This window comes from Pteropus medius, unplaced genomic scaffold (assembly GCF_902729225.1).
Source record: "Pteropus medius unplaced genomic scaffold, Ma_sr-lr_union100, whole genome shotgun sequence".
NCBI classification, from domain to species: Eukaryota; Metazoa; Chordata; class Mammalia; order Chiroptera; family Pteropodidae; genus Pteropus; species Pteropus medius.
Window position 1 is genome coordinate 32,254,476 of NW_024355205.1, and position 10,763 is coordinate 32,265,238.

The window sequence follows — 10,763 nt, forward strand, 5'->3', positions numbered from 1 at the left end:
TTTTTTTTTTTTTTTTTTTTTTTTTTTTTTTGGCAATAAGTCCATATGCTTAATAGTCAGGAAAAAATACATAAAGTTTATCTGAAAGTTCCCCGGATTCTCCCTTCTCAAGGTCATGCTGTATGTTTACAGGGCCTTTCCACAAAGGACTCCACCAGCAGGGAACATGGATAGTGGATTGAAGCAGAATGTTTGTCCTATCAAATGTATGTGTAGCCCTTTTAGTAACAACTCAGGCCAGGAGAACATGCAGGGAGCACCCCCAAATCAGCTGCGGAGGTCACTGTCTCCCCGTCAGTGGGTGGAACAATGCCCGCCCACCTGTCACCAAGGTATTGTGAAGATAGTGTATATGGAAATGTTTTCAAAAAGATAGAGCGTTGTGTGAATGTGGTGTTCTATTTCTCTTCCTGGTTCTCTCCATCCCCCATGTGATGAACTATTCTATTCTATAATGCTGTTGTTGTCATTTTCTATTTGTAATGATAAGACGCGATGACAGACGAGAGTGTGTTTCGTTACCCTCTTTGAACTTGAAATGATTTCTTCTCTCCCTCGTCCTTCCTCCCCTTCCCCTCCTCCGTTCTCATCCCTTCCCATTCTGTGGGTCCAATTGATCTTAAATAATTGTAACAAAAGCCGCAGAGCACAAGCCGGCGGGTCAGCTCTCTCTCTCTCTCTCTCTCTCTTCTCTCTCTGACTCCTCCATCTTCTCTATTCTTCTTGGTCCCTTCACTAGAGACTGTCCCTTGAGAGAAGGGTGGCAAACACGGCCCCCTGTTCCTCCTAGTGGGTTTATCTTCATCTTCCACGAGCAGGTGAATCCAAAGCCAGAGCTCTAGCCAGTTCTCACTTTTTGTAGGAAAATCTCAAATCTCAACTCGTAACTGCTTATGCTCCTAACTCTGCTCACATGCCACCAGAGCAAGAATATCTCTGTCACCAGGAAGGACCGATCCTCAGTGTAACCCACTCAAGACACACTCGCAGAGTTCAGGATCATGTGGACGTTTCTTTGCTGTTCCCTCTGGCTGCCATTTGATTGGTGTCAGATGCCCCTGTATTAGTCTAGGGACATCCCCTGCCCACTGGTCCCCTTCCTTCCTCTTTTTGACGCCTTACTCCATGGCTTCTACTATCCCCACGAGTAACTCTCTTTCTTAGGGAGAAGCACCAGTAAGGCAAACGACCTTTTTACAGCAGTAGCAGAGCATAACCTGGGTACAGTAGTGTGCTAAAATCACAAGACTTCCTTCCCATGAGAAAAACAAAGAGGAGGAGGGGCATGAAAGTCCCCATCCAGCCCCTCTGGTGACGGGTGATGAGATGCAGAATGATGGAAGAGAGCCCCCCCCTGCCACCTGGAGCATCATTCCCGCCCCCCCACGCCCCTGCTGTCCACAGCTCCACCATCATCTCATGCAGATGGCTCGGCATGTCCGTGTCCTCTCTGACGGCCATTTGGTGCTCTCATCTCTTCTGTCCGCCTTCCGCAGCCAACATCTCCCCGTTTGATTCATTTGGTCACAGAGGTCTGCCTCAGTTTCTTCCCAGGACTCCTGCATGTAAGAGGCATCCGTCTCTAACGCTGAGGCTCTTAGCGATCTCCTAACCTCCCTAGAGGATGGCTCACGGCCCAAAAAGAAACCACCGCAGCCAGCTGGAGCCCTGTGGGTCATCCCAGCCCCAAGCCCTCATTCCCCAGTGCTCATACTAATCTAGATTTCTGGCTTCTCTTATAAAACTCGATGGATCTAGAAACTTTATCCCACCTTCGGCACCGCAACAAATGGCAGGAGCTGATGACATCAGTCTCTTTCCACAAAAATGCAAACTGGAGTTTCCCACAGGCTTCACCACTCCACCCCCCACTCCCCCATCAAGGACACGCAGCAGACCCCACTTACTGAATGCCCTGCCTGGTTCCGTAGGGATTGAGTTTGTCGCTTCTGTTCTCGGCCCTTTTCTTCCAAGACCCATGTTCCGCAAAGCCCCTCATCCGGCTGTTCCTTCCCTTTGCACGCTATGATTCATCTCACTGAATTGTTTCGTCCTTGATAATCTGTGGTGTCACAAGTGCTTTTGGGCTGTGTCAGATGTGTCTGTTCTATTTATCCATTTAGAGCGATGGTTCTTAATTTTTCAGGGTTCTCCTTCAGAATCTGAGAAAAGCTATGGCATCCCCCGCACCAACCAAATGCACCTGGGCACAATATCTTATCTGCAATTCAGGAGACTTATGGCCCCCTGATGTGCTAAGCGATTTGTGGCTGCCACGTTAGAACTGTTGATTTAAGGCAAGAACTATCTTTTCTATAAAACAACTTCTACTCTATACCATCAATTCTATGGGCCTCTACTAGGTACGGTGCTCATCAAACGCCGCTGAGTGTTGCCCAACTAGTGGACAGCAAGATTCTCCATTAAAATAGTCATTTAAGCTGCCTCTGCCCAGGTCTTGGGATGTTTGCGCTAATTCCTGGCACCCTCAGGTCACCTAAAAAACACAACACAGCTGGCTGTGGACTCACAGATTCAGGCATAACAGCTGCCCTTGCATTTGACAAATAATCACAACGTTCACCTTGTCATAAAAAGAGCACAAATCCAATTAAGAAAGCCTCACCCCCCCATTTCTCCACCCCTTTTTGTTCTGGAATAAGGCTGTGCTGATAGGAATATGGAAAAATTAATTACAGCCTGGAATGCTATTCATGGCTAGGAAAGAAAACTAAATCTACACATAGAATATTTGACATCTGAATACAAACATTGTCTTTATGTTTTCTTAAAAAAAAAAAAAAAACAATCGGTCCAGTTTACACAGACATATGTATAATCCTTTTAAATGCTGTGGATTTAAAATCACAAAGGTAACAGTGTTTTAGTTAGCCAAAGATCCAGGAGATGCAGGAATGAGATTAGCATCTACTCAGTTCCTTGCATGTGCGATACTATTTTGGTGTACCTCCAATTCCTGATAACACAGAAGCACTGTTGGGGGCCAGAGTCCCTGAAATGGAAGGACACTGGCAAGTCTGAATTTAAAAACAGTGCAGGCAGCCTTTCAGGGAAAGTGCGTGAAGGTCACTTTTTAGACACGAGACTGTCCACAGCCATCGTCGTGGTTTCCGTATTATTTCAACCAGGACCTTTGGTCTGGGAGTCTGGATTAATGTGGGTTGCTGTTGGTCCTCCGTGGGAATCGAATGAATAAGTAAAGAAATCAGAGGCGATGTCCGGCACGACTCAAAAGAGGATGAGAGGAAATATATTCGAAGGAAATCTTCAGAAAAGCAAATTCCAAAATTTGTAGACGGTGAAAAGCTTTTGATGACGACTTTGATCTTCACACTGAACCCTTATTCTAACTAATGCCTTAACCTGAACTTAAAAACTTCTTTCTTTAAAATTTTCTCAGTAAGTAAATTTCTTCTTTGATGACCAGTCAGTTCAATTCAGTATTTCCCGAGTTTCTGTATGGGCACCCAGTCAGATGCATGCCAAATTCGCCCACCTTGCAGGTGGGGCTAAAATGCTCACTCTCTTCTCTCGTCAACCTCTCTCCTTCCAACGCACACAAAGACTTTTTGGGAGAAGTGACCTTCTCTCCCTGTTGAGGACTGCTGTGCAGGGTCCAGCTGCTCCAGGCCTTTGGCCATGGCCCTTTGGCCCCTAGTGATTTCAGGACCATTCCTCTCTTTTCCTTTCTGAAGCCCCCACCAAAGGCCAGTACAGAGCAGTGTTTGCCGGGAATCTAACAAGAGTTTCCAGGCTGATCTCTTGGCCAAATCTAACCCTCTTCATTTGTCCTTATGATGCTGCATTCTCCCCGTCACATGTCAGTAATTGGCGGCCATGTCTGTTCTCCTCATGAGCTGGATGGGCTCTGCGAACTGATTTGCCTTTCTCTTCTCTCCCGCCACCAGAGAGGAGCCTGGCACGTATGAAAGAACTCCTAGGTTTTTTCTTGATTGAATAGCTGGTTACTTGTCTATCCATGATTTGGGGGACAGCCCTTTCTGGACCAGTTGTAGACCAGACTTAGTGATGTCTGAGCATGACAAAGCCTCAGTGAACTCTGTTGAGTTGAGCTGGATTTCATGGAAGGTCGGAGCATGGACATTTGGATAGAAAGGTAAGTAGCATGAATAAGTGTGAATGACAGCTCTTAAATGAAAATCCATGTTGTGACAGCAGATGAGACTTTTTATCCTCTGACATGGTTTTTTTTTGGAAATCACAAAATTACCAAGGAATCATAAATATTGAATATTTGGGCAAGTGGGTTGTCTTTAACAAATGGCGTAATTATTTCTATATTTCTTGGCAGCTAGCATGACCTTAAAACTAAAATGGGGTAGAGCTGGAGCCCCAGGTGGAGATGCAGGCTCTGCAGGTCACCATCCATTCACCAAACCTGAGCAAGGACCTAGAACTCTTTGTTTCTTGTTCTGCTCATGTGTCACTCGGGGTTATAAGAATATCTGCTCCATTTGACTCATTGTGCCAGTGTGATGAAATAAAAGAACTTCTTTAATCCTTTTGCAACAAGGCAGTGAACCGAAAACAAGAAAGATAAGGAATAGTGTTCTGGACGAGACAGCTCAATGGATTCATGCTCTGATCCATCCTTCAGCTCTGAACACAAAAGCTGTGAGAGATAAGGTATAAAAATAGAAAGCTAAAAAGTGAGGTCCAGCTCAACAGAAGCAGAAGTATGGCCAGAAGCCTCTGACCTGCTGGGCTCTGTCTAAAATCAGCAGGGAGTGTGGCTCCCACTGGGCAAATTCAAAATGCAAATACATAAGATGGCAGACAGGAACTAAGTACTTTGCTTGAAGTCAGGAAATGGAGTAGAAGCCCCGGGGGGAAAAAAAAAAAGCGTGGCTTTCCTTTGCCTGGAGACCAAGATTTTAGAAGAATGAGGGTCTAGAATGTGGAACTGGAGACCTGACTCCCAGGCAGAAACTGGGCCTGGGCTCATCCTGGCTTCGTCCGGCTGTGGATGTCCCCAGGATTTCTGTGGGACAAAACCGCAAAAATGCCATTGTAAAGTCTGGCCCAGGATTGAATCCCGAAGTTCAGGTGGAAGCTGTTGCAACATGCTGGCCGGGGAAGGGCTGGCTGGGTTGGGTGGAGGCAGGTGGGCCGAAAAGTAAAAAGAAAAAAACAAAAACCTACTCAAAATGAGCCTAGCAATCAAAATTCTGAAACCTGTAAAAAAAAAAAAATCTAATATTAAGAACAGTCAAAAATCCCTGAGTCATTTTATGAAGCTAGAACACTCTAATACCAAACCGTAGGAAGATAGGACAGGAAAAGAAATCACTCGTCAACATTAATTCTGAAAATAGATGCAAAGATGTTAGATAAACTATTAGCAAACCGGATTTAGTAATTCTAAAATAAACACTATATCATAACAAAGGTAGATTTACTCTAGGAATGCCAGGGTGGTTTCACATGGTATAATATTAAAAAAAAAAAGGACATAATTAATATACTAGTAGCATTAATATTAATATTATGATGTTTGGTTGATTTTATGTGTCAACTTGACTGGGTCACATGGTGCCCAGATATCTGTTCAAACATTATCCTGGGTGTTTCTGTGAGGAAGTTTTTGGATGAGGTTAGCATTGAAATCTGTAGACTGAATAAAGCAGGTTGCCCTCCCCAATGTGGGTGGGGCCTACCCAATAAGTTGAATACCTGAACAGAACCAAAGGTTAACTTTCCCCTAAGTCAAAGAGACTTCTCCTGCCTGACAGTCTTCTAACTGGGACACAGGCTTTTCCTGGTTACAGCAGCCTGCTGGCCTTCAGACTCAAGCTGGGACGTTGACTCTGTAGATGTTGGACATGCCAGCCAATCATGTGAGCCAATTCCTTAAAATAAATTTCTTCATATATTTAATATATATACACACACATATTTATATGTATATATACTTTATGCATAATATGTAATATATATATATATATTATCCTGTTCTGTTTCTCTGGAGAACTCTGACTAATGTATATGGTATTATTATCAAACTTATTTAAGTGACATATTAAAGGAGAAAAACCATATGAGCATGCATTTCTTTATTTTGCTAACATCTACCTATTGAGCACCTTTTATGTGCCAGGTACTGTTTCAGGCCCTGGGACACAGGGATCAACAAAGCATATTTGGTGGGGGTGGAGGGGGGTGAGAAGGACCACCCTCCTTATTTATTTATTTATTTTGTTTTGTTTAATTTATTTATTAAACAAAATAAATAAATAAAAACATTTAAATATTTATTTATTTTTTTAAATAAAATGTAGAAGTGCTATGAAAAAAAATAATAAAGCAGAGAAGAGGGATGGGGAATGTTGGCCAGGGATTGAAGGGAGGTTGCAGTTTTAAATAGGATGGCAAGGGAAAACTTCATTGAAAAAGGGACATTAAGGAACCGAGGGAGCAAATTATTCAGGCACCTGGGAAGAGGCAGAGGGAGCAGCAAATGCAAAGACCCTAAGATGGAAAAGATCCAGTGCTAGGAAAAATAAGTCAATTAGTATGGCTGAAAAGAGGGAACTAGGCAGCGGAGGGGACAGTCCCCGAGAGAGATGGGGGAAAGATCTTGTAAGGACTTTTATAAAGCTTTGTAAGATGGGGAAAGTGGATGGTTTTAAATAGAGGAATGATATGCTTTGACTTACATTTTAATGTGCTCACTCTGGCTACCATGCTGAGAATTGTCTGAAGATGCTGAAGGAGGGAGACTTAGTCAGGAGGCTAAATAGAGATGCTCACGGTTTGGACCAAGAGAAGCAAAGGAAAGGGCAGGAAGTGGTCCTAGTCTGGATTATATTCATATTTATTTAAGGTCGTGTTTATTAAGGTATAATTTACATTCAATAAAATTTATCTTTTTGAGGCATAAAATTTGAGGAATTTTGACAAATGTATAGTTATGGAATCACCATCATAATACAGGCCTAGAATATTTTCTTCACTCCAAAGTGTTCCAGTGTGCCCCTTTAGAGCAACTCAATCTCCTAACCCTAGCCTCTGGCAACCACTGATCTAATTTCCAGAAGGCCCTTTAAATGGAATCATACAGTATGTAGCCTTTTATGTCCAGCTTCCTTAACTTAGCATAATGATTTGGAGATTCGTCCATGTTGTTTCAGGTATCAATAGTCTGTTCCTTCATACTGTTAATTAGTGTTTCCTTATGGATGTACCACAATTTAGCTATCATTAGTTGATGGACATTAAGGTTGTTCCCATTTTGGGTTCTCATGAATGAAATTGCTAAACACATCCACTTGCAGGTCTTTGGGTGGACCAATGTTTTCCTTTTTCTTGGGTAAACATTTAGGAGAAGTAGTTGTATGTTTGTGAGAAACTTCCAAACATTTTTCTCAAACTAGCTGTACCATTTTACATTCCTACCATCAGTGTATGAGAGTTCCAGTTGCTTCCCATTCTTGCCAACATTTGGTGTGGCCAATTTAAAAATTTTAGTCATAATGGTAGGTGTGGGGTTGTATCCAATTGTGATTTTAATTTGAATTTTCCAAAAGACTAATGATGCTGTGTATCTTTTCATATATTGGTTGGTCATCTGTTTCTGGGGTAGAAGTCTATCATATAGATATGTTGCACATATTTTCTCCCAGTGGGAGACTCGTCTTTCATTTCATTGATGATTTCATTCAAAGAGCAGATTATGAAATCTTATTAAATTTAACTCTTGATAATGGTTTTTAAGTCCTGGCTAGGAGTTTGTCTAATCCAAGATCACAAAGATTTTCTTCTATGTTTTCTTTAAGAAGTTTCATCGTTTTAGGTTGTGTATTTCATTTACGATCCAATTTGAGTTGAATTTTTTTATACAAGTATACTAATACCTGACAAAATAGACTAAGAAGCATATTAGAAATAAAAGGGAGCATTTCATGATAAAAGAGTCAACTCTTCAGAGATATATAAAAATTCTAGGTATGTATTTACTTACTATATCCTCATTATATAAAGCAAGAACTATAGAACAAAAAGGAGAAAAAGACAAATCTATAAACAGAGTGGAATTTCAATGCACTTCTGTCAGGAACTAATTCAACAAACAAAACCACCCAACACACCCCCAACAAAAAAGGTACAGATTTGAGCAGCATGGTTAATAGACCTGATCTAATTTGAAATATATACAACACAACACTACAAAACTGCAGAATACATATTCTTTTCAAGTTCTACCGTGTTCCTACAGTGAAGACCAGAGGAAAAAAATCCCTTCCTCTAGCAGAAGAAGGGAAAAAGGAACCATTTTGAAATACCTAGAGCATTCTGTTCTTTTTAACAAAACCTGTCCTCTAGAGAAACTATTTTACTAGAGTCTGAGCTACTGGGGTTTTGTCAAAGCCCAACCTCTCTGGGGGATGGTAAACACCCAATTACAGTCTGATCTCACTATCTTGTCCCACAGACAGGGAGCAAAGGGAAGACTGGGAAACACTGATGAGGCTTACAGTCCACAGGCATAAACTCACTAAATGTCTGGGACCTGATCCTAGGACTGTTGATGCCTCCCTCCCCTCACACCTCACCACCAAATCACTAAAAGCCAGTTTACCAGAGTTCCTGTTAACCAGGATATAATGTCTGGCTTTCAACAAAAAATTACGAGGCCTACTAATAAGCCAAAAACACAGTTGAAAAAGACAGAGCAAGCATCAGAACCAGATTCAGATAAGGTACGGGTGTTGGAATGATCAGACTAGGAATTTAAAACAATTATGATTAATATGCAAAAGGCTTTAATGAGAAAAGAAGACAACATGAAAAAAAGATGGGTAATGTCTGTAGAGACGTGAAAATTCTAAGAAATAATTTTTTAAAATGCTAAAGGTCAAGAACACTGTAACAGAAATAAAGAATGCCATTGATGGGCTCGTGAGTAGACTGGACAAGGCTGAATAAAGAATCTGTGAGTTTGAGGATATATCAATAGAAACTTCTAAAACTTAAAGGCAAAGCGGAAAAAAAAAACCATATAAAGCCAGAACAGAATATCTAAGAACTGTGGGACAACTATAAAAGACATAATAGATGCACAAAGGGAATACAGAAGGTGAAGAAAGAGAAAGGAGCAGAAGAAATATTTGAATCAGGAATGACCAAGAGATCCCCATAGCAACATCAAACACCAAACCACAGATCCAGGAAGCTCAGAGAAGCCCAAACAGGGAAATGCCAAAAACAGTACACCTAAGTTTATCATGTTCAAAATGTGGAAAGTTAAAGATAAAGAAAAAAATCTTCCAAGAAGCCAGGGGCAAGAAAGAACCTTACTGACAGAGGAACAAAAATAACAATTAAATCTTACTCCTAGAAACCACACAAGCAGGAAGAGAGTGGAATGACAGATTTAAAGTACTGAGAGAAAAAATCGCCAACCTAGAATTCTGTTTTCTGTGAAATTATCCTTCAAAAAGAAAGGAACAATAAAACCTCAGAGACACAAAAATTGAAGGAATTTGGCTTCAGTAGGCCTAGCTTGAGAGAAATGTTCAAGGAATTCCTTAGAGAGAGGGAAAATGATACAGGTCAGAAACTCAGACTTACGTAAAGAAAGGCAGAGAACTGGAGAATGACTGAGTAAAGGTAAAATAGAAACTTTTACTTTTATTCTTCTTAATAGCAACCCTGTATTATATGATTATAGCTTATGTATAGGTGAAACGAATGGCATTTATGACAGAACGGATGAGAGGCAGAATTAGGAGTATTTCGTTATTATAAGGTGCTTGTACTACTCATGAAGTGACATAGTGTTATTTGGAAGTGGACTTGGATTAGTTGTAAATGTATATTTCAGATTCTAGAGAAAGCACTAAAAAAAGTATAACTGATGTGCTAAGAAAAGAGAAAAATGGAATCATATGAAATGCTCGAGTAAAACCATGAATGCAGAAAAAGAGTGGAAGACGAAAATAGGGACAAAAAACAAAGGCGATAAATAGCAAACAGTAAAAAATACAATAGATATTAATCCAATTCTATCAATAATCACTTTAAATGTCAATGATCTAAACACGCCAATTAAAAGATAAAGATTGTCAGAGTGGATCATCAAAAAATAAGACACAACTATATGTTGTCTGTAAGAAACCCACTTTAAATATAAAGATAAGTATAGATTAAAAGTAAAAGAATGGAGAAAATATACCACGCTGACATTAACCAGAAGAAAGCAGAGCAGCTTATTAACTTCAGATAGAGCAGACTTCAGAGTAAGGAGAGTTACCAGAGGTAAAAAGTGTCCTTACATAATGGTAGAGAGGTTAATTTTCCAAGAAGGCATAGCAACCCACAATATGTCTGCACCTAGCAACAGAGCATCAAAATACACAAGGCAAAACTAGTAGAACTGCAAGGAGAAATAGATAAATCTACTATTATAGTTGGAGACTTCAACCCTCCCCTATCAGAAAATGGGCAGGTTCGGCAGGCAGAAAATTATTAAGACCATAGCTGAACTCAACAGCACCATTCATCAACTGGATGTAATTGAAATCTAAAGAATACTTCATCCAACAACAGAACACACACATTATTCTCAAGCTCACATGGAACATTCACCAATATAGACCACGTTCTAGGCCATAACAAACTTTAAAATAGAAATCATATATGTTCCCAGACCATACTGAAATTAAACTAGAAATCAATCACGAAGATAGCTGAAAAATCCCAAACTACTTGGGGACTGAATA